Below are 24,983 nucleotides of genomic sequence, written 5' to 3' on the forward strand. Positions count from 1 at the left end.
GAAAGTGCAATCCTTTAAAGCTTTTGTCCACCTTTTTTTTTAAAGGGGAAGGTGAAAGTCTATGAATTTGAAAGCTGCTAAAAGGGACATATGGGTGCTAAACAGATCGTCAATAAACGCTGGCATCGGGATGGAGTGGGGGTGTGGCGACCACATACCCTGACTCCAATGCTGGCGTGGTGCCGCCTGCCTGACCAGACGGCGGATGGCGTCATGCCATTTCTTCAGCACAGCATTTAGATGTGCTGCACCAAAGAAGCAATGAAAAGCCATGAGGCAAGAGTGCCTTTTTGCTGGTGTTAAAAGGAGGGGCATTTTGCTGATCTTTTTAGCATTGGCATAGCACCAGTTTAGGGCTGTGGCATGTGGTTGCCGTGGCCCTGATCTGGTAAGGAAAGGTGGCAGGACGCTGCTCCAAAGGGGCGGTCTGTTTTGCCCCATGATTGTTCTGAGACTTGTTCTCTATAGAGTAGTTCTCTTGCTTGTTCAGGTCTGTTTGTATGTAAGCTTCTCGTGGTTCAGCATTTACAAAACAATTCAAATGTTGTGTTCTGGGGTGGTTCAAGTCCTTGTGCAGGCTGGTCAAGTCCTTTTCTATGGGGCTTTTGCATCTTATTGGAAGCTTATATGGAAATCAATAAATCTACCCTGTCAGAAACAACCCTTCAGATTAATTCTTCTCCCGCTCTATCATTATTGTCGTAGCAGCTTTCATATATGGAGAAGAACTAACCAAACTTTTCACCCCTGTGTGTAAATGTGATGATCTGAACAAACTTGATGATTTCTCTGACCCTGGAGCACAGGTAATCAGTTGTCATTCTTTGTTATAGGAAATGACTTCCTCCAGTGGTGAATCACAGCTACTTCAAGCAAAATGTGTAGGAATGCCCTTTATGGTTTTGGCCCTGGGTGATCTCAACAAACTGCTTCGCCGCCCATGTGCTCCCCATACTTCGCCTGAAAATGTTGCAGAATGCTCTAAGGATGGACCATCCAGTTGTTCCAATTTGGCAGGGATGATCATAGTTAATTCTCTGTCATCTCAACAGTTTTTAAAATATGCCAGCTCCTTTCTTCTCCTACCACTTTCCTCTTTTGTTTTCAGTTTTGCTGGAAATTGAGTTCAAAGTATAAAAGTAATTTTCACTCAGTTGACTCAGCAAAGAGGGAGAGAGGAAGAGAGGGCAAAATCTTGTCCTTCCCAGTAGGCTCAAGCAAAAGTAAACTGCTGTAGCCTCTCCTTACTTGTCTGGTCTTCATCATTAATAACTTTTGCCATTTTGACCACAATCTAATTTTGCTTGGTCACACATGGTTTTCATCTGTTACATGTTGGAAAATATGCCATTTTATTCCTAGCTCCTCCTCCTGAAATTAGACCATAAATGTTTCAAGAAAAAGTTGTTTGCACGGAGAATGAAGTTCCAATGCACATCTCTATCAAAGTCACCAGAAATAAGTAGGAAGAAATTCTGATAGCTTGTTCATTGAAAGAAAGTAATCTAATGTGGGTGGGGAATCCAAATTAGATTTTTGCAGTTGCTTTTAAGATTTTATAATCTAAAGACTAATTGGTTTCCTGGTTAAAACCTTTGTTCTCGGTGCATTTTATATTGCATCTTGTGAGAGTAGTGGAAGAGTTCAGGTTTGCTTCTATCTGAAGTGAGGGTGGGGATCATTTTTGAAATGTGTTCTCCACCCTGTCTCACCGTTGGCCCTAATCCTCACCTGCGGCCCTGTCTCATAGAGGATGTGAATTAATTTTACCTCCTGATCCACTCCTGCAGTCCATTGTGAGAATTAGACAGTCTTTTGCTGTGCTAATTTACTGGCTCAGATAGGGCAATTATATGTTTATAGGGTTGGGTGTGATGCATAATTTTCCTGTTGTGCTTTGAAGAGTGTGTGTTTGTGTGTGTCTCTGTGTGTATGCACATGCTAGTGCGTGCGCGCGCGCACACACACACACAATTGATGTTGTCATGATCAGAATTTGTGTACCCCGCCCCGTCCTATTACTCCTGGTTGGCCTTAACAACTATCAACATTAAAGTAGTGTAGTGAAGGAATTTTTTTTAAAGATCTTGCTGCTTGTGTTTCTATGAGACATTTTTGATAGTATATGGCCAAATCCATCTTGAGCCTTCTAATCGAACATGGAATGCCAAATTGCTGTACAATAGGGTTGCGCTTTGTACTCCCCAGGTGCTGAGTGGTTCTTGATCAATAACTATTAATCTGTGCCGACTCTTAACATCATCACTTTTCTTCTTCTGTATGATTTTTAACTTCTTTGCCTGATGAAGAAGCCAATGAAGATTTGAAAGCTTGCATCATGTATTTTCTGCATTTTGGTAAGCCAATAAAGTTATCAATCTTTTGTGGATTTTGTTGTATTAATACAGTGGACCTTTGGTATCCAATGTGGTTTGGTTTCAGGACCACCACTCCTAGTGGATACCAAAATCCGTGTATGCTCAAGTCCCATTAGATACAGTGGGGTAGTAAAGTAGTGTTTCTTACATAAAATGCTACATCAAGGTTTGGTTTTTGGAATGGGAAGGGGAGGGGGAATATTTTGAAGCTGTGAGTGGCTGAATCTGTGAATGCAAAAGTTGTCAATATAGAGGGCCAACTGTATATGGAATGATAATGACTGTTCTTTGGCTGTTAGTTAATTTCTGTCCTGTCTGATTTATTTAGTGCATTTGATAGTTTTGTATGTGTGTGCACACACATGTGTGTGTATGTGTTTGTATAATTGAAGCTTGGGGTTTTAAAAGGGGAAAAAATAATAGTGTTTAGCCCTTGGTCTGTTAATGGTTCAGAACAATGAAGTACATCTCTCATTAGGTCTCCCCTTAGCTGCTTTCTTGGAACAATGAGAGGTAATGAATGGGCTAACAAACAGTTCTGCAACTGGTTCAGTAGTAGAATGGTACAAATATTAAACTTGGCTCCAAATAATTGATTGCACAGAAAATCAAAGAGTTTGCATGTTTTCACCCTCTATGCTTAACGGCTTCCTATCTGGATATCTCAAGAGTGCTTCAGCTGTTTGGGGAAAAATTCACAAAGCAGCATTGCATGGAGGCTGAACCACTTAGGAAGACACACAAGGGAGTATGTGTGTGCACAGTTCTGCATGGACCTCTCCCTGTGAGTTGAAAACTAACATTGTAATGAGAGAAGGCAATCTTTGCAGTGGTGATAATACATAGATTGTAATTTTCTGTTTGTCTTTTGAAAAAAAAATCCTACAAGAATTGTAATAAAAATGTCAATCTTCTTTCTAATAAAACATTTCAAAAGGAGATTGAAGAACCCAACTAGCATGCCAAGTGAAACCGCTCCATTGGCTCCCAGTTTGTTTCTGGGCACAATTCAAGGCTCTGGTTATGACCTATAAAGACTCAGGCACAGGACCAGGGTATCTGATAGACCATGTCTCCCAGTATGTCCCTGTGTAGGCCCTGAGATCATCCAGAGAGGCTCTTCTTTGAGTCTCACCACCTTTGCAAGCATGGTTGATGGGGACGTGAGAGAGGGTCTTTTTGGCAGCTGCCCCTAGACCCTGGGAGGCCAGATGGCCCCATCCCTGCTGTCCTTCACTTGGCAGGAAAAAATCTTTTCCCCTCACAGCCTTTTAATACCAAATGTTTTTAAAGACTATTCTAGGGTGTGCTGTGTAAACTGTAATATTTTTAATAGCATTTTAATCTTTTAAGTTGCAGATGCAAGACAGTATACAGTAGGAGTCCTCTCCCCATCCCCTTCCCAGTCACCTGAAAACTTGGGGAGGCTAAACTTACCATAAGGCTTCCTTATGATGATCCCACGTTCTCATTATGATGATTCCACATGGGTCAAATTCTAATCTCTGGAAAGTTCTACACATACTTTGCCCTATTTGTTTTTCTTTTTTGACATATCCCAGGCAGCATGATTTTATTCATCGTATTTCTGGGCTTAGAAACATATTAGAGATTTCTTATTCCTGTTGCCATTTGTGTATAAAACTCTAAAATCTAATGGATATACAGAGTCTGAATTGTGTCCTTCTTACTTGCTGGGAGATTTCTTGAGGCAGATAGTTGTGGGTTCATCGTTGGGTTAAACATGAATTAATCTGGCACCAGTAAAATAAAAATCCCAACCCCATTTAAACTGAGAGGTGAGAAGAATACTTAAGATTCCATCTAGTTAGGTTTCATTATGGAGCTTTTTACCACCAATGTTCTATTTAACACTTCCTCCACTTTTGTGTGCACTGCATTAACTTTGACTCTATAGCTTCTGTGTTTAAAACAGCCTTCTCCAGTGTGGTGGCGTCCAGATGTGTATGGGCAGGCATCAGAGAGTATGTGAATCATACTGAGCTGTTAGATTACACGCATACATTACAACCATCTGTTTTATACCCATCCCCAGGATAAAGGGGAGGGAGGAATACAGACAACCTTTTCCCCTTCATATTTCAGAGTCAAGCAGTTCATCTTAGATTGTGATATTCTCCAGGATCAGTGCCTCCCTGTTCGGGATTTTCCAGCTAGCGTTGTGGGGGCAGATGACAGCCCTTTGTGAAGTACCTTCAGGAAGAATTCCAGACATGACACAATACATCTGAGAGATCAACAAGCTCCATTAGTTATGGGTCTTATATGATTTAATTTCTGCTGGTGCTTTCATTAGTCCATCACAGTCCGTCACTGCCATTCTGCCATTAAAAATAGGCCCAATCAATTAGCCAAGGTGAGTCTTGCCTAAATGGCTGTAGAACTTTTCATTCAAAAGAACACCAATGAATTGTGAGTTAAAAGGTGAGAACTTAATCCTAGAAAGACTGGCATGTTAGAGAGTATTCCTTGCTCGCTTCTGATCAGCCACTTTGATAATGATAGTTGCCAAGCTCTAAAAAAACAAAAACAAACAAAAAACAGACTTTATGGTTTGGGTTTGACTGAGTTGGGCTACAGTGTTGTGTCTTGCTCTGACCTCATGTGCAGTGCCCTGCCTTTGACTTATGTTTTTGCAGCATAGGCATTTCTGTGTCTTGAAGGCCAGAAATCTTAAGCTTTTTGATGTGTGGTACTCTTCAGTATGGATCCTCCCCAGCTATGCTGGAGTGGGCAGAGAGAAAGAAGAAGCTACAGGTGTGTCCATATCATGGCTCACTGCAAGAATGAGGACTGTGTTGGTGATCATTTCTTTTCTACAGTTTATATAAGGTATTGATGGTAATACACACACACCACAGTCATAAGGTCACAAAGAGAAGTTCAAAGAAGAGAAATCGTGAGTTACAATCCTCTAGTTATTCAAGCATGCTAGCAAAGAGAGAGCAGTGGCTGCAGGAGCAACACAGAAGGAACCATTATTAAAATTTACAAACTTCAGCTGATCACTTACTGTTGTGGTAGCTGGCACAGTCTGTAACCCATGAGGAGGGGGCTCTACATCCCAAAGCAGTGTGTTCCTTGCTCAGGCCATGGATTGTGAGCCTAGGGCAGGCAGTCTTGTCTCCTATAAGTGCATGGGGTGACAAGTCTCATAATCCCTGACTCTTGGACATACCAGATGAAGTTTACAAGTGAGGCTTTAACAGCCTGGATGAGGCAGTTCAGAGGCAAATGAGAGTTGTAGTCCCAAACATCTGGAGAGCTTCAGGTTGCTTTCATCTGTCATATTTTGTGCATATTATCTAAACTGGGACTTCAAAGCAGATGTTGCTTAGTTTATTTCCTTTGTTTCTGTTCTGAAGATAGCGGTGTGTTGGTACTGACTCTTATGTTGGGATGATTTTTTAATGGGGGATGGTGGTTGCTGCAGAACCAGGAGGTTCTTGCTTAATATCCTTACAGCCTGCTTGAGCCCTATCTTTGAGACGATGATTGGGAAGAGACTCGGAAGGGGCACGTGCTGAGTTTGTGGAACCAAGTGGTTAGAATTTTCAGTATTAGTTATTGTTATTTGGTGTTAAGTTGACTTCACCTTACTGTGACTCTATGAATGAGAGACCCCCCAAGAACCCCAGTTGTCAGCTGTCCTGATCACTCTTACAAACTCAGGCTTTCTTGATTGAATCAATCTACCTGCAGTGTGGTCGTCCCGTTTTCCTACTGCCTTCCACTTTGCTGAGCATTATTGTCTTTTTCCAGTGAAACTGCTGCTTTTCAGGAGTACATGTATACAACAAAATGTACATGCAGCATAGAATCTGTAATTGATTGAAAAGCAATTCGCTTTACAGTGCACCAGGTAAATTTATTCAATAATCATGTGGCCTGGAAGACTTTAAGAACTGTAGTGGAAAAAAATAACTTTTCCAGGCTCTGCCAAACATGCTGTGAGTCGCCTGAATGTGTGAGCCTACTCTGTTCAGGTGTCCATCTGTAAGCAAAAGAAGAGTTGCATTGGTGTAGGATGAGAACTGCAGAAGGGTGGAGGCTGACAAATGATGGTTGGAAAAAGGTAATTTTAACCTGACACACCTGTCAAGCTAGCAGTCTCAACCTCCTCCTTCCTCAGAGGTAGGGAAGGGGGTTTAGTGGAGGAGCCCCAAGGTTATCTTTCAGATATTCAGGTTGAATGAGCTGTCTCCAGACCTATTGTGGTTTCAAGAGAGCTAACATCACCTTGTTGTTTATCATCTTGTTTTAGGAACCAAGGAGAAGGGGATTTTCTTCATTCTTTCATCACTCTGTCAGTTCAGATATGACACATTTACTATTTAAAGGAGCAGTAGCCTTCTGAGTAATGGTGTGTGTGGCAAATGGTGAATTTGGGAAGAGAAGCCTAATGGCTCAGATAAGCTGCTATTTGTAGTGTCGAAAGTGAGGCTCTCTCTTAATCTCTGGCAAACGAAGAAATGAAAAGTAGGGTTAAAGGGTCTCTAAGCCAAAGGAGATCATTCTGGGCTCTGTTTCATTCAGAGGCATGGTTTTCTTTTTCTTTTCTTGTGGTTCTGTAGCTTGCCTTCTAAAGATGTACCAGCCCTCGCCAGTCTGATACCTTCTGGATGTGTGGGACCATAGTTTCTATCACCCACAGTTAACATGGGTATTGGTTGTAGTACACATTGGTTAGGGGAGGTTGATTTGTACCTTCCTAACTAAATATTTTAAGCATATGCCAAGTTAAAAGCAGTTGGATTGTCCTCAATGTGTTTTTGTTGAGAAAGGAAAAAGCAAGGAGAGACATTTCTGACAAACAGTCTCCTGGTTCTCATTGAAGGATATACAATGGCATGTTTTGTGGATCAGTTGTATTGTTAGGGATGATTTAGTGTTTGTCTTAAATCTTTTATTCAAAATTTGCATATTTGATATTTAAAAGTGGGCCACTTCATCTTTTCCAGTTTTGTTGTTATTGAATTTTTATTTCTTAAGTAAAGACTACAAATATACACAGTCATAAATATGGAGTGTAGAGAGAAGAGTCCTTGTCGAGATGCAGATGGACTGTAAATTTTCTGGACTTTGAAAATCTCCCACATGGCCAGAAAGAGGAGGAGCCAGCCTCCAAAAGATGCTCTCCCCAAACCATCTTAACTAAGGACAGAAACAACAGAATGCAGGCATTTTACTAACACATCTAATTTTTCTCCTGTTTGCTTTATAACATCTTGCCTGATGAAGAAGCTGCTTTGAAAGCTTGCAACAAGTATATTGTGCATTTCGGTTGGCCAATAAAGATATCACTGTTTGGTGGATTTTTGTTTGAATTTGCTAAATTGCCAACACTGCTACCCCTGCTTGTATTCATGATGGTCTAAGTGAGGTTAAAACTAGGGACATTGTTTTAGTTTATATAGAAAAACATTTCCCCCTCACCTTGATAACCCCAACATGGAGTAGTGGTTGGTTGAGATTGTTAGAAAAGTTGCAGTTTCTAGTGAGATCATATAAACCTTAGGAATTGCCCTAGGGAGCTAGTAAACATATGGTACATAGAAGAATGTGCAAAGATACTGTGTCTAGAAATTATTAACATTATCAGAATGGGCTTCCTACTCAGCTGCAAGCACACCAAGCAAAAGAGAAATTAATTTGAAAATACCAGAACCAAAATATAGTGGCATTTTTTTATTATTTCATTCATAGTTATATCACAACTTTCTTTGAAAAAGTGCAGGTAATAAAATTGGGTATTTCTGAGTAGTCATTGAATGTGACTGGATTTCTGTTAAGTATTTTATTGTTGTAATATTATTTAATACTGTTTACAGTATTTTATTGCATTAATATTCTTATCTGCTCTGGGAGTTTTTTTTTAAAGACTAGAATATAAATTAAAACAAGTAAATGCATAATCTATAATTCTTCCATTCCCCCTTCTTATCTGAGTGACTATTTGAACATTTTTCAAATTAATCCTAATATCATACTCCAGGGGTAGGCAACCTTTTGAGCCGGGGGCTGGGTTGCTGTCCCTCAGACAACTGGGGGGGCCGAAGCCAAAAAATAAATAATTAAATAAATTTTTTTTTAAAAAAATTAAATAAATAAATAAACTGGGACAAAGTAGGACAAAATTTTCAAATGGAGGGCACTTTTAAAATAAAAAATGGAGAACACGTGAAAAAAAATGCTGATTTTTTAAAAAATGTTAAGATAAATGCATGTTTCTGAGGCTTCTATAGACAATTGCCCCACCATGCCCCTCGCACAAGATGCCAAAGGCCCCGGCAGCAATCGGCGGCAGGACCAGGCTGGGGCCGGTCCCAAGGCCTCGCCGGGCCGCATCCGGCCCGCGGACCGCAGGTTGCCTACCCCTGTCATACTCTAACCAGTTCACTAAACCAGCTCTCTAAAACTTGATCTAGAATTCAAAGACATAGCCATGTTAGTCTGTAGAATGAATATGTAGAGAGATCTTCTAGCACCTCTGAGACTAACCGAAAGAAAAAAGTTGGCAGCATGAGCCTTTGTAGACTAAAGTCTAATCCCTCATATGCATTTGGTCAAATTGATAAATCTAGTAAGATTTTTTGTGAGATAGGGGCTATATTAATTATTGAAAAGGTCAGGCCTGTTACTGTCTTTAAGGTATCATAATCCCCACCCCAATGTTTCCTGCTATTATCATTTGATGGCTTAGTACCAGTTTGGGATTTTATTTCTGTTCAAGAAACAAGCACTGTATGTGAACATTTTCTGTCACTTGAGGATGATGGTCTTGGGCATTTGATGTTATGTTGTTTGTAGCTGATACATTTAACTATTGGATTGAAATAGGTTTTCTTGCAGTTGTAGCTCTCCTTTTGTACTCTCCTTTTCTAGTCTCACCTTTGCCAACCTGGCCTTCCTGGATGTGCTGGATTGCAACTTCCTTTATCCCTATCTAGTTTCCCTATTGGAAAAATAAATTGCAGTGAACATCATCTGGAAGGTGTCACATTGGAAAAGGCTGCTCCAAATCAGTCATATACAGCGCGCCCGCGCCATACGCGGCCTTGAGCATACGCGCTCAAGCCGCGGGGCGCGCGTGGGGCGGAAGGGGCGGCACGTCCCATTCAAATGAATGGGCGCGCGCGCCCGTTGCGCCCCGCGCGCTCCTGCGCCGCCGCACACGAGCCCCATTGTTTCCAATGGGGCTCGAGCATAGGCGGAATTCGCCTTACGCGGCGGAATCTGGAACGGATCCCCCGCGTAAGGCGAGGACGGACTGTACATGTATATCGCATATGCTTGGATCAACTGAAAACACTCGTTTTTCTTTAGGATAAAGACAAATGTAGGCTATATTTCAGAGGAAGGAATGACAAAAAAAAATCTGAGTATTCCCTTGCCTAAGAAATCCTATGAAATTCAACAGTTGACTTGAAGGCACATACACACATGAAGACAAATTTAAAGGGGTTTTATAAATGGTTTTAAAAACATGAAAGCTCCTATTCTTCCTTTCTTGTAGAACAAGAATAGAGACCACTTAGGTAGTAAGGGAAAAGAATGAAATACAAAAGCTGACTTTTAAAACGTTACATCAGATAAGATCAATCTTTCAGGGTGTTACACCATAGTAAATATCTAGAGCATCTTATAGGGCTGCCTGTTTTGGAGCTGAGTCTTTGGTCAGGAGACATGGGATGTATGGAACAGTGATGTGTAGTTACATCTCATGTTTAGTTCTTATGAAGTAGCAAATGACACAGCAGTGGTGGTAAGTGTAATGTGAACATCATATACACATAATCACACATGCCTGACATCAGGGCAGTGGACCTTGAACAGCAGCAGCAACAACAACAACAAACTACAAAGGGAGATAGGAAAGAAACAGCTGAATTACAATATATTAAATTCCAGTCCATCAACGATGGTTGAACAAAAACAATGGCTTCCTGGTGCACTACAGATTTTATAACACTGGACACTATTAGCCAATTTAATGTATCTCCTTTCTGATTCCCAACCTGCACATACCACATTCTAAAACTCCTTCCCACCATTTCATGTGGACACCCTTCCCCACTCCAGCCATGAGCAACATCCTCTCTCCTGCCTTTGTCCCTCAATGACCATCATTACAACTGAATTTGTCACCTCCTCACCAGACCCATTGGTTTTGCTTTTCCCTAGGTATGGATATACAATCTTATTATAAAAGTCCTTCCTCCTCCTCCTCCTCCTTCTTGTTAAGTGCTTCCAAGTGGACCTTGACTCATGGCAACCCTAGGAATGTGGCATCTCCAAGACCCTCTCTCCTCAATCTTTCTGCTTAGGTCCTGCAGGTTCAGGCCCATGACCATCCTGATTGAATCTAACCATCTGGCATGTGGTCTTCCTCTCTCTCTGCTTCTTTCTGCTTTTCCTAGAATTACTGTCTTTTCTAATGAGTGATGACTTCTCATGAAGACAACCTCAATTTTGTCGCACTGGCTTCCAGGGGGATTTTTGCTTTATCAGTTCTAGGACCCATTTGTTTGTCTTTTTGGCTATAAGTTATTGTTTACTTCTTTCAGGGCTGCCTTTCCCATTCTTAACCTTACTTCTTGATGGTAGTCTCCTTTCTGATCAATAATCATTTCACTCCATGCATCTGAGGAAATAGACCAAATCTATAAAAGTTTATGCTACAACTTCTTCTACACTGTTAGTCTGAAAGATGATACAAAATTCCTTTACATATGGATAATCACACATGTACATTTTGTGATTAATACAGGATACAAAATATTAATTTTGAGAGTAGGTTTCAAGATTGAGTCTAACCTTCTGATACAGTTAAATGTTCCCTATATTTCTATTCATTTGGATCCAGAGTTGTATTGTAAAATCTTATTCCCATTCATCATTCACTGTGAAGTTTGTGTGTAGAAATGCTAGAACAGTGTGTAGAAGAGTTACTGTTTCCTTTCTTAAAAGGTTCCGTCTTTTCCATGACACATCTTTCATTTACCAACATAAAAGGGAAATGACTCACCTTTCATCCAAACAAAAACTCCTAAAGCTTAGCCGACAGCACCTGTCTGGGATGTGGTTACTTATTAACTAGTTACCAGCAAAAGGTGACTTGGGAAATAAAAAGTGTGTGTTTTATTTTCCTTCAGCCTAGAGGAGTTTGAATGGCCACTCCTTGCTTCTCAAATTTGCCAGCTGGTGGCTTCCAGAACGGTGGGAAGATGAGTCTGCATTGGGGTTTTGTTTGAACTTTCAAGAATCTGTGGTGCTGAAGCCTATTCCTCAAATACATTCAGAACCCTGGATAGCTTCTGTATAGTTCAGACTAAGTAACAGAGCTGATCCACTGCCCCACTGCCATGGAACTGAACAGACAAATACTGAAGAGTACACAGTGGAATCCACAAGAAAACATCTACAGACCCCATGGGAGACATATGTCCCACTGCAACGGAAGCCATAAACTGTCAAAATATGTGTGATATGATCTTGATATAACACTGTTGCAGTGAATGCACATATCCTGCAAGATGATGCATTCAACTGTACTCATCTGAGTGCCATGAACAATGAGGAGTTGTCTTTTGGTGTTTGCAGACAAGGATTTTGTTATGCAGTCACCCAGCCTCATTCACACAATTTTACAGGGCTATTTGTAACCCTCCTTTATTTATTGCGTCTTCCATCTTAATGGGGGGGGGGGGAGGGGGAATATCAGTAAGCCCTCCATAACCACAGATTATTTTTATCCATGGACTCAACCATCCACAGTTTGGAAAAAAAATTAAAAATATATAAATTCCCAAAAGCAAATCTTGATTTTGCCATTTTATATGACACCATTTTACTGTGCCATCGTATTGAATGGGACTTTAGCATACACAGATTTGGGAATCCATGAGGGGTCCTGGAACCAAACCCCTAAGAATTTCAAGGGCTCACTCAAGGGCTCTTAAGGATGGAAAGGTAGGATTGATGCACAGTGCCTTTTGATTGGTAGTGCTAGGAGGCTTCATAGGCACCAATTGTTGCCTCTTTTGTATTGGGTGTAATTCCATATAAAGTGAGTAGATCCTTGAACATTTGACTCTGATGTTAGTCCTTCTACAGGCACAGGTAGTGGAATTCTATAGAGAACCTCATCAAGGATACTTGCCGATGATCAAGGATCTACTCACTTTGTATGGAATTGCATCTAATACAACATAGGCAACAATTTCAGGCTGTGGCAAAACAATGCAAACCAGATTTTTTAGTATGAATTCAATAGGGGTAACTACACAGTTGGGAATCTAGCATTAGGCTCTTTCATGGCAGAAGTTCCCGGCACGAACCTCGTGTCAGCTCTTGAAAGTGAGTAAGTTGTATCTTTGTGTAATGTGACACAATGGCAATTGAACCAAAAAAGTGTTGATTGAATTATTAAATGCTTCTGCCTATGCTGTTCCTTATAGTATCACTAAGAAAACTCAGGATACCTTTTTATTTCTTGACGTGTCTTGCCTTGCCTCACAAGTTGAGGAGAACCACCAACCATCTTCCCCTCGCAGTTGGTTAGCTTTTTGCTATCACCTAAGTGTTATCAAATTGGTTTATAAGATGTGTGGGAGATATGGGCTTTATCACCTTGAAGTTAAAGATATTTGAGGGCATTATGCCAGTCCTATGTCAAAGACCATGGCTGTTTCTTCTGGTCAAGGACTGGTTTCTTCAAAGGTGGGACCCTGGCACATCTGGAACTTGTGGACTTGTTAAAGGTGGTTATTGCTCTCACTATTGCTTTGACAGCGTCTGGGCCAGGTGTTCCCTTTGCTGTGGGAGTCTTAAAGCCAGTCGCCCTGCCCACCACTTGAATGTCTCATGAAGTGGATATAATCTTTTCTGCACCACTTCAGTTCTGGGTCCCTTAGGTTACCAATATTGGAGCTCCATTATGTCCTCATCTACTCCAATCTTTCTGCATCTAGCTTTGGCCAAGTTGGACCAATAGCAAACTGGTGTCCCACAGCATTGTAAACATATGGGTACAATTTTAAAACTGACCTCCTAAAAAGCAACCGTATACCGAGATCAAAATTCTATCTGCCAAAAAAGCAAACATGGGCTCTACAAACATTTTTAACTATTGAATAAAAATGTTACTAGAAGCCTGCAGCCAAAGAATTGGCTTGTTAGGCTCAAACTGGCATGTACATTTCTTCAACCTACTTCATTACTTCCTTGCCCTTACTTTCCTTTCAAGATTGCCAGGTCAAACACAGCAGTGATAACAGCAATATTACGCTGAAACCACACACACTTTGTTTTGGTTTAATATATTGTTAACAGTTAAAAGGCTTTCCATGTTCATTCAAGTTCAAAAATTGAGGGGAAACATGCAATTTAGGTATAATAATAATAATAATAATAATAAGTCATCCTATGCTGATATGGCATCCTGTGCTGTGGTTAGTTTGCCTTGAGTTCCATTATCGGGAGAAAGGCAGGACATAAATGAATAAAATAAATAAACAAACAATAAATTACTTCCAGTTCAGAGCTGATCTGACAGTGGTACAGTGATGGCTTACGCCTCAATTTCATGAAGATGCTGACTTAACACACAGAATATCAAACCAAAGACTTAGTTTAGGGGAAAGCATGCTCCTTCCAGATGTTCTTGAATTTCATCTTCCATAACCCATAGTCAGTATAACCAGTGTTTAGGAAAGGTGGGAACTAGAGTACAAAAGCATCTAAAAGGTCACATGTTCTCCATGTTCGCCATCTCTGATGGAGGTGGTTTGAGATATGGTGGAAGGACACAAATCTTGTTATCAGTGGTATAACTGAAATTTTTAACCATGGTTAATAAGAGTTCTGTGACACGCATTCTTTCAAACTGTACAGTTACTAAAAGAGATGAAAATAGTGTGGCTGTGTAGAAAACTGAAGGGGCAAGAGTAAGGGATACATTTTTGTTAAAAAGGAACAGCCAACAGGGAGCTTTTTAGCTTTAATGCCTACCAGGGGAAAACTGTATGGTTAAAACTGCCAGAATACTTTCCTTTCCTGTTTTCTTTTGCTGCCTACACAGTTTTGCAGATAAACAAAATTCCATGTCTCAGCATGTATCCCCCCCCCCCCAAATAAAAAACACCCCAAATTAATTGACCAAGAGAGAGTATCTCAAGCGCTGCTGGACACGTGTTTGCCAAGCAAATGGAAGGAGATGGAGGTAGGAGACATTGATGGCAAGCAGATAGATTTGAGATATACATATCATCATTTTATTCTTGCCTCTTTCACTGTTTTCTCTGGATGGAGATGTCTTCCTGTCCTGCTGCTTGAGGTGGAATTTGCTCATTTACAGCTTGTGCCCTTGTACGGAGGCCAGCTACAACTCCAGTCGTTCAGGCCTCCTCCTCTGGCCTGAGGGAGTCTCTGTGACTTGTTGGTTGGTGCAGAAGGGAGTGGGGGCTGAAGGGCCAGGACTCTTTGACCCTTGAGACCCCCCTCTGCTTCACTGCATGTGTGGGCCTTGGCTGAATCATTCAGCCTCATTGTGTGTTTCTGGGAGTTTTCATGTGCTGGGTAACCCGATTTTCCTCCTTGCCAGAAAACAGTACTGTAAGGTATAAGAGCCTAATGTTTTGCAATGAGGCCTACATTGCATTTCCTGTGGTTCATTTTTGATGGACCTTGGGACATACATTGGTGTGACATTCTTTCCTACTGTTTTAAATGGAGTGGATTGGAGGATACTTATTTTTAGTGAATGAGTCTATCAACCACTACAGTGGTCCCTTGGTGTCTGCTGGGCTTTGGTTCCAGGACCCCCTGTGGACACCAAAATCCGTGAATGCTCAAATCCCATTAAACACAATAGCAGAGTAAAATGGTGTCCCTGATATAAAATGACAAAATCAAGGTTTGCTTGCCAGAATGTATATATTTTTAAAAATATTTTCAAGCTGTGTGTGGTTGAATCCATGGATAAAGAATCTATGGATACTGAGAACCAGCTATAATGGTTACATTAAAAAAAATCCTTACCTAATTTTAGCTTTTTTATAATTTATATTTCCACACATATGCACAGAGTCACACAGTCTGTTATTGTAGCTGTTTCTTTTTCATTAGATCGAGGAAGAAATGTAAAGTGATTTAAAAAGCAAATCACCCCCCCCCCCCCATTAGATCATGGCCATGCTAGAGTATTGTAGAAAACTCCAGGTTGGAGACATCTGGGCTAGAAATCTTCAGGCCCCAAGCACTACTCTCATTCTCCTTTCTTTTGAGCTGGCCAGCAATAAGTGGCAGATTAGATACTGGATTCAGGGTAGCCTGTTTACCTCACTGAGTTCTTATTTGTTACTAGAATTTCTTAAGATGAATTGTAGCCATCCCCTTAGCATGCATCACAAAATTCCTACTCTGCTGCACCATTACTTAGATTCCAATACTGAGGCATACAAGAGTTGGGGTTGACAGCTGTGCTGAAGATGGAGAAGCCCTGTGGCAAGGCAGGGCTTCTAACCTGCCACCTGAAGAGTGTTGTGGCACTGGGGCATTGGTCCATCTCATTGCACATCGTCCCCCTCCACCTAGTGAAGAAGGGGAGCAAGGAAGAACAGCATTCCTGTTTACTTCAAGGAACACCTTGCAGGTGGGGCATTTCAGGAAATAGCTTTGATCTTCCAATGGTAATGCGCCTTCAAATGAGCCGCAGGAGAAGCAACCTGCCTGAGCCATGAGATGGCAGATAACTGCTTTCTGCACATAGTTTTCAATATCTCAAATTTTATGGGGCTTTTCTGATTATGGCAGAATACTTAGGTGCCCAAGGAAACTTCAAAAGCTGTACACACACTCTGCACCACCTTGCTCAAAGAACTGTTAAGGGGTGTGTGTGCATATACTCACACTTCTTTTTTTTCTTTAGGAAATGTTTGCATTAAGTTTGATCTTTAGCTGAAGCATAGCTGTAGGTCTATGTAAGAGTCTCCCAACACCCAAGCAGTGTCCATCACAAATTTCCTTTGGAAAGTACAGCAGATACTTGTCACCCAGTATGACCCTAGAAGTAGTATATAAATATCATGGCTGGTAGCAAAGGGGTAGCAAATGGTTTCTTCTTCTAAGGGTGCTTCTAATAATCCCCTTTTTAAATAGAACATCCCAGTTAGTGGCTTTCCTTGCTGGTTTAGACAGAGAATTTCATAAACCATCCATGTATTGTTTGAAATTCATTATTTTTGTTGTATCTCCAACCAGTCAGTTTTGTTAAATTCTAGTATTAAGGAAAAGGAAGAATAAAATCATATCTCTGTTTTCTCCATACATTTGGCCCTCCATATCCACAAATTCAACTGTCTATGGCTTGAAAATATCCCCAAAATATATATTCCAGATTTTGCTATTTTATATAAGGGACACCAGTTTACTATGCCATTGTATTTATTGGGACTTGAGCATTTACAGATTTTGCTATTCCTTGCTTCATGTTAAGCTTTATTATACCTTCCTGCCTTAAATGCCTTTTTCCTGAACTGAAAGTTCCCAGTTGTAACCTCCTCTCTCCTTTACTGTTGATATTCTTTGTTGCCTCTTTCCCAATTGTATTTGTTCGTCTTATTTGCCATTAAGTTGACTTCAGCTTATGGCGATCCCATGAATGAGAAGCCTCCATTATTCCTGCCATCAGCTTCCCTGCTCAGATCTTAGCTTGGCTTCCTTGATTGAATCAATCTACCTGCAGTGTGATCTCCCTCTTTTCCTGCTACCTTCCACTTTACCAAGCAGTATTGCCTTTACCAAAGAGTCAGATTGTCCCATGTTATGTCCAGACTATGACACTCCAGTTTATTCATCTTGGCTTCTAGGGAGAGTTCAGGCTTGATTTGCTCTTGGTTTGCCCATTCATTTATCTTTTTAGCAATCCTTGGTATCTGCAGAACTCTTCTGTAGCACCACATTTCAAATGAGTTGGTTTTTTTTCCTGCCAACTTTCTTCACTAGCCAGCTTTCACCCTATACATAGAAATCTATACAATATCCTTTTAAAGATGTGTCATCTTCTCAAACTGGTGACACAAATCTAAGATAGATGATTATCCTGCATGTGTTGTTGAATTGGTATCATAAGAAATAGCTCCTAGGTCATATCTGGTTTGGGATTATATTTGAAACAATATTCCTATATTTGCCTTTGTAAAGTCTACTGAGTTGTAGTAACCGGATTGCCCACATAGCTTTGAACACTCTGAGGCATTTAACAGTATAGAAGTACTCTTTCTGCTGTGCCTTTCTTCATTTTCTCCTCTGCTGCAGGTGTGTGTGTGTGTGTGTGTGTGTGTGTAAAACATCAGTGGAGTATATCAGTAGTACATGTAGCTGTATTTTCTCTCACCACCATGGCCATCTAAAAATGTAAGCACAGCACTTATAATGTGGCACTCCTATTTCCAAGATGCTTCCTCCTATTTGTATGATAGGATTTATCAGAATCAAGTTCAAGGGCATTAGTAATACAGTGGGCCCTTGGTATTCACTGGAGTTTGGAGTTTGGTTCCAGCGCCGCCACCCCCCCCCCCCCCGGGTGGATACTAAAATACACAATGGCATGGTAAAATGGCAACCTGCCTATAAAATGCCTTTGCTTTTAGGGGTTTCAGGAAAACATTTTAAAGCCATGGTTGATTGAATCTGTGGATAAAGAAACCATGTTTATGGAGGTCCAACTGTAGTTACATTCTTTACACGGGCTTTGAGTTTCTTTTTCTTCTTTGAGAAATTTCCTCCTGACATAACAACTCCACTTTGTGTCTAGGGATGAAATTGGTGCACATATATCCATTCAAAAATAGTAGTAAAGCTTGGGTGAAAAAGGTTTAGTGTCCCAGAAGCAGATAAAATCTGAATCTGAAGTTGCTTCTTTTTCTGTGTATTGTAGTGCCACTCCTGATGAGCAGTCCGCACTCCCACACACCAGTAATACAAGCATTAATGGTGATGAAGAGTACTGTTGGTGACTCTTCCCCCATAGTCTGAAGTTTCTTATGATGTCTTTCTGGTGGATTGATAGCGATGGTGCTGCAGTTGCTCCCAGGGATATAATTCTTTTATAATTCCCAGGGATATAATTATTTTATAAGAAAATCTATAATTTTCTTCTTGAAGGAAGCAGTGAGTAATTTCAACAATTTTCTTTTTTATGGCGCTTTACAGACTGCCCAAAAGGGCGGTCTGAAAAGCGCCCTCATTTGCTGCATGGAGGAGCCTCAGTGACCAAACCGCACAACTCTTCCGAGCAGCAAAAAGAAGCCGCAAAAAGCGGCTTCTTTTTGTGGTGCGGTAATGACGCCACAAAGCGCCAATGGTGCACTTGCGGCGTCATTACCATGCTGCGACGTGCGGACGCTAAGCGTCCGCTATATCAAGATGGTGGCAGCCATGTAGAATGGGCACCACCATTTTGTACGTGCTCGGCGCGTACTAGGGTTAGGGGTGTCTGGAAAGGACGACTCTTCCTAACCCTAGTACATGCTGAGCATGTACTAGGGTGCCCGTGCAGAATGGGCTAAAGGCACCATTTTCAGAATCTATAAGCAAATTGGTATTTATTTGTATTGGTATTAACAGAATTTGCAAATTGATGTTCTATGTAGAAAACAGCATTTTCTTCACAATTAGCATTTTTTTCCTGCACAGAAAACATTATCGCTGAAGAGAAATACTATTTTCAGAACAGAAATTTTATTGTCTGTGCAAAACAGCCATGTGAAAATTTTGCACAAAATTAGTCCCCAAGTACAGGATTCATCAGCACAAGAAACAGCATTTTCTACACAGAGAATTATATTTGTGAAGAAACATCATTTCCTGCAGAGAAAATACAGCTTTCTACCTGTGAATTTTGTACAGAATAGGAACCAAATGATGAAGATTCTTATTAGTTCAGGTTTCTTGACGCAAATGGTCAAAAACACATGTTTTGACCATTTAAAATATACATTCAAACATCCTTTCCATCCTTAGTTGTTCTAACACCACAAAGGTAAAACGAGTGCCATTCAGTTTGTTGCAACTTGTCTGAGTAGGCTATTAAACATTTAAAATGATTCTCTCTTTGCCTTCCCTGGATCTTATTAAAGACCAAAAGTTATCACTCTCTTTTTGAATCATTGCAAATGTTTACACATCAAGTCATACGAAGAAAAACTATGCCAGGATCGCATAACATGCTTTAAGTAAATCTAGGTTGGCGTTTGTGGCAGGGGTTATAAGTCACATTACCAACCTAATAGGGAGAGCCAAAAATGGTGTTGGTTTAAAACTAAGCCCCACATATTTTTTCAGCATCTTAAATCCTGCCTACAATAAGAAACGAGGGAACTTACAGGCAACCACGACTGTGCTGGAGTGTTAATTTTTTGGCCTCTGGCCTCATGCTGGTCAAACATTGCCCAGATGCTAGAATGTATGTCTTGTTAGACCCTAAAAGTGTAACAGAGCCTACTTGTTTAGCCTGGGAGAGAATGTGTGCAACGGTAATTTGTCCAACCTAATTTCCTTTTTCACCACCACCCATTCCTAATGCAGCCTTCCCTCCTAGGATTAGTTCTACTCTGTGCAGTGGCTAAGCAGAACCTCTTCCCTCTGGCCTTCTGTTTATCATCTTCTGTCAAGCGCATGCTGTTTCCAGGCAACTGAAAGGAAGTGCCAGTTGGAGCCACATGGTTGTGGCCAGTCATTTCGTGTTAGCATCCTGGGGCAAAGTCTCATTTATTTCTAATCTAATGTTTCTAGGGGAACGACACAGTCAGCCTGTCCTGGACACTGTGCCAGTTTAGACAAAACCGCCTCTCTTGGTTTCTACTTTCGTTGGAACTCGTTCTCGGCAGGATTGTGTTTACTGTTTCAGGCTGAATATTCATTAAATTCTGTATCTTTTCCTTTTTTAAAAAAAATAAATAAAAAATCCTGTTTAATCCCAACTAAACATTGCTCTCTTTTTTACTTTGTTCCATTGATAAAATAGATTAGGATTATGCTCAAAAACTATTTAAAATGTTTTAATATCATTCGATAAAAATTAAAGGCCTGCATTTGAGCATGTTTCAATTGGCCTTTGGTTTATACGAGGTGTTGAAAAGGAGTAAAATGGTGTTTTTTACCTCTCCTTGTGCATTTTTAAAAAATTATTGTGGAATCATTCTCTTACTATTAAATTGCATGTAACTTTAAAGACAAAGGTAGCAACGTGGTCTTCATTATTTTAGTTGAGGGGAGAGTGTTTTTTTTTTTATCGGTAGGCTTAATCTTTCCCTGTTGTTGCTTTGCTGTTATATGCCTTTAAGTTGTTTCTGACTAATGACAACCCTAAAGCATATCTATCATGGGGTTTTTTGGGCAGGTTTTTTCAGAGGGGGGGAGGTTGCCCTTGCCATCTTCTGAGGCTGAGAGTGTGTGACTTGTCCAAGGTCACCCAATGGGTTTCAGAGCCAAGCAAGGAATCGAACCCTAGTCTCCAGAATTGTGGCCCAACACTGAAATCACTACACCAGGCTGACTCTAATCCTTCCCTCCCCAATTGCAATTTTGCTATAATCCTTCCCTCACTGTTCATAGGCTGCTGCCACTCTGCAAAATTAATGCAGTTTGACAACACTTTAACTGCCATAGCTCAGTGCTATAGAATACTGGGATTTGTAGTTTGTTCTATTGCCAGAGCTCTCTGACAGCGATGGCTAAATATTTTGCAAAACTGCAGATTCCAGAACTCCATAGCATTGAGTCATGGCAGTTAAAGTTCTGTCAGATTGCATTAATTCTGCAGTGTAGATAAAGCCTTAGAAAAATAAGTCTATATGTGGGTACCAGTGGGATCTTTTATTTTAAGTAATACATGTGTATGTATGGTAATTATTGATAAAATCACAGCTGGAGTGGGAACAATTAAACCTACAATAATCCTCAATAGCATTTTTCAAATTCAGCTAGTAGTCTTGTAAGTGCCATGAACATTGGCTATCCACACTACACAGATGTAGTGCATTATTCCATTTCATCAGCCATAGAAACCTACTGGGTGACCACTTTTGACAAGGTAAAGCTCTAAGCTATGGAATTCTGGGAACTTTAATATGTTTTGGCACCAGACCTTTGCCTGAATTCCATAGCACTGAGCCATGCCCATTAAAGTGGTGTCAAAAAGGATTATTTCCACCATGTGGATGCAGCCTAAGATTCCACAGGCTGCTGACATGACAGACGAAACAGAATATAGCACTATATCTGTGTAGTGTGGATGTAGTATTGAGTCATGGCCATTAAAGTGGTGCAAAACCAGATTATTTCTGCTGTGCAGATGCAGCCTTAGTGAGGTACTAGAGTTCTGTGACTGAGATTTCTAAATGAGCCTCCTTAGACTTTAGAGGAGGGGCATTCTGAGTCCCTAGACAAGTTGCTCCTCTGGTGCCTCAGGATAAACTATCAACCCCAGGATTCCTTGGGATGTTGCTGTGGTGCTTAAAGTGGAATTTGTTGTTGTGTGCCTCCCAATTATTTTGACTTATGGGGACTCCAAGGCAAACCTATCATATAGTTTTCTTAGCAGGAGTTGTTCAGAGGAGGTTTGCCATTGCCTTCCCCTGAGACTGAGAGCATATGACTTGCCCTGGGTCACCCAGTGGGTTTCATGGCTGATCTGGGAATCAAACCCTGCTCTCCAGAGTTGTAGTCCAACACTCAAACCACTGTGCCACAGTGGCTCAACAGCATTATTTCTTCTTGATATGTGCCTTCAATTCATTCCCGACTTACAGTGACCCTAAGGTGAACCTGTCATGGGGTTTTCTTTGGAAAAATGTGTTCAAAGAGGAGTTGCCTTTGCCTTCCTCTGATACTGAGAGAGTGGTCACCCAGTGGGTTTCTATGGCTGAGAGGGGATTTGAATCCCGGTCTTCATTTCTGTAGTCCAGTGCTCAAATTACTTTCCATGCCAGTCATAGTTCTAGAGATCTATAATTTTGTAGTGTGAATAGGCCCTAAATGAGGCATTCTGATTTTCTGCATGCTGGCTGCAAGTGTATAAGAAAATTAGGAGTTAGACAATTCAGCATTAAATGTTCTTTTAATCAATCTCTGAGTACCAGGTACCAAACACATCCACAATTTGAGAAACCATGGTTTATGAAGCTGTGTCCAAAGCACAATTTGAGTTACGTATGTCTAGTCTGTTAGAATTCTGATCTTACCAAATTCAAAACAAGAAGGTAGCAGCAGTGATGTTAAAAATGCAAAAAGGGCAGATGCGGAGCTCATGCTAACTCTAGCCCTGAAACTGTTTCTCCCCACTCATTTTCCTCCTGGCAGAGGTTTCTTTCACATTTGGAGCCTCACCAGAGTAAAACAGCTGCAAAAGAGTACAGTACTTTAAGGGGAAAGGCATAGCAAGAAGAAAGGGTTCAGCCATCTCCTCCTACCCATTCCTTCTGTTGTTTAAATCGCTGAGTAAACATTCAGCAGTCACTCATTCTAACATAGTTTGGTTACTGTTGCCTCTCATTTACACCACAGCACAAGGAAACTTAATACTATGGTATTATTTTTCTGTGTTATTGAAAATTGCATTTTTTTTTTATCAGAGAGAACCTTCATGTTGAAGTGAAATGTTCTTCTGAAGCATGAGTCATATACCAGCTGAAGCAAACTAAATGTATTTTCTCTTCACCTGTGACATATTAAGTGGGCTGTCAATAGAAGAGTGAATGCATAGTTCCATCTTTCAAATGCCCATGCACATATTCATTTCCACAGAAAACTGAATCTTGCTTTGCTTTCTTTCTTTTCAGGATCATGTGGTAAATGAAAGGTGTCACTGGTGTACAGAAGAAGCTGTCCGAAAGACTGAGATGCCAAAGTCCCAACTGTTCGTACAGAAAGGACTTTGCCTGGTGGAAAAGCCTCCTTTGAAATGTCGGGAAATGTTTTGCTCATGACCATTTGTAAGATTTCAAACAGATTCTACAATCAACAGAAATGGAGCTTGAGATCTTCTGCTACCCTCACACGGATATCTCAAAGTATCTCATCATATCTCTGTTCACGAGGAAGCAGTTAATTTGGGTTTCTGCCCCTTCACTTCAAGGTTTTCACACACTCCCTTCTTGGCAGGTGTGACTTGATATTCATCTCCACTGTAGACCTGAAAATCACTTCCAACAAGATGACAAGAATTTGGCTCAAATAGCAGTGTGCTTTTCCTTCTTTTCATGAAGGTTTCAAGTTTATCTGTGTAGACTAGTAGCAACAGTGAATTTGGAAAACATCACACAATCTTTAAATTTCTGTGAGTGGTTTTATGTTCCCTGTTTCATTCCTGGTATAATGATTAAGCAAAAGGTCTTGATGCCCAAGAAAAAGAAAGTTTGGACAAGAAAAATACAGTGCTTGGACAACAACTAATATCAGTAACTGGAGAAATTATGGTTAGTCCATCAATGACTTTAATATGATATGGTAAAATTGTACCTTAGGAGACAAAATTGTCATTCTTCCATCAAAATGAAATCATGATGTAACACATACCTTTACTAAAGTATCAACCTGTATGAACACCATCGTCAATAAGTATGAGGATACATTTAGATAAGATAAAGGGAACGAGTACATTAGAACCTATGACAAATTATTTGTGCAATAAATGAGCTGAGAGTTCCTGGTCCAGAAATTTCCAAAGTCTGATTCCAGATAGCCCCCTGGCAAAGTTTATGCACAGGTAGAAATACATTGGTTTTTTTTTTTTTTTTTTAAAACCCTAATAAAACAACTGTCTTTTTGATACTTGTGAGACACGCCCTCAGTTTCTTTTGTGCACGTCTACAGAACTGAATTTTGACTGTGACAATAATTTTTCCCTTACCCACAGAGAATAATGACGTAATGAATGTTTCCTATATACTTTCTGAATTTGTTTCTTTTAATCCTTTACTGAATACTCACTGAGCTTAGTGAAACCGGAAGAAATTTCCTAAATATGAAATTTTGAGACGTTATGTTGTTCATGGTTTTTTGTTTTTTTTTTAAGTAATGTTTAAATGGGCTACTCCGCTGCAAGGGGAAATGCCAGTGGGAAAAGAAAGTTCACATTTCAAAAATGCTCATTGACATATGCATAGTCAATGGAAGAAAAGTGTAAACACTTTAAAAGATGCATAATTAATGTATATATATTTTTGGGGGAAAATCCTTGACAAATATTACACCAATTTTATGAAAATTGGCATTTAATTGATATAGTGACAAAATATGGCTCTGCTGATACATCTTTGGGCTGTGTTGAGAGCCTCTAAGATCTGTTTAAATAGGCAACTTGAGTAATAAAAGGGTGTGAACACAAAAGTAATCTCCTGGTTTTATTGAGGTTTTCTGAAATAGTTCTCTTGGCAGCACTTCTTCTGGCTATATGGAAGAGCTTCTTCTATGGTGGAATTATGTTTTCCCATCTGTGAGTTGACCTGAGCTTTTCATGATTATTACAAATCCTGCTGTTGTGGCTTGCTGAATATTCTGTATACATATGTCTTCTACTAA

The 24,983-nt window shown here is 40.3% G+C and overlaps 1 long non-coding RNA gene across 1 annotated transcript in view; it reads left to right on the forward strand.

The window, feature by feature from the left end:
• The window catches only part of LOC149322355 (uncharacterized), a 146,027-nt gene extending 121,832 nt beyond the window's left edge, over nucleotides 1-24,195 (forward strand). The window contains exon 2 of the long non-coding RNA XR_016282485.1: nucleotides 23,243-24,195. This is a non-coding gene — a long non-coding RNA (uncharacterized LOC149322355). The remainder of the gene's footprint in view (nucleotides 1-23,242) is intronic.
• Nucleotides 24,196-24,983: the final 788 nt, after the last annotated feature.

This window comes from Sceloporus occidentalis, unplaced genomic scaffold (genome assembly GCF_023333645.1).
Source record: "Sceloporus occidentalis isolate IW3139 unplaced genomic scaffold, rSceOcc1.0.p SCAF_1, whole genome shotgun sequence".
Lineage (NCBI taxonomy): Eukaryota > Metazoa > Chordata > Lepidosauria > Squamata > Phrynosomatidae > Sceloporus > Sceloporus occidentalis.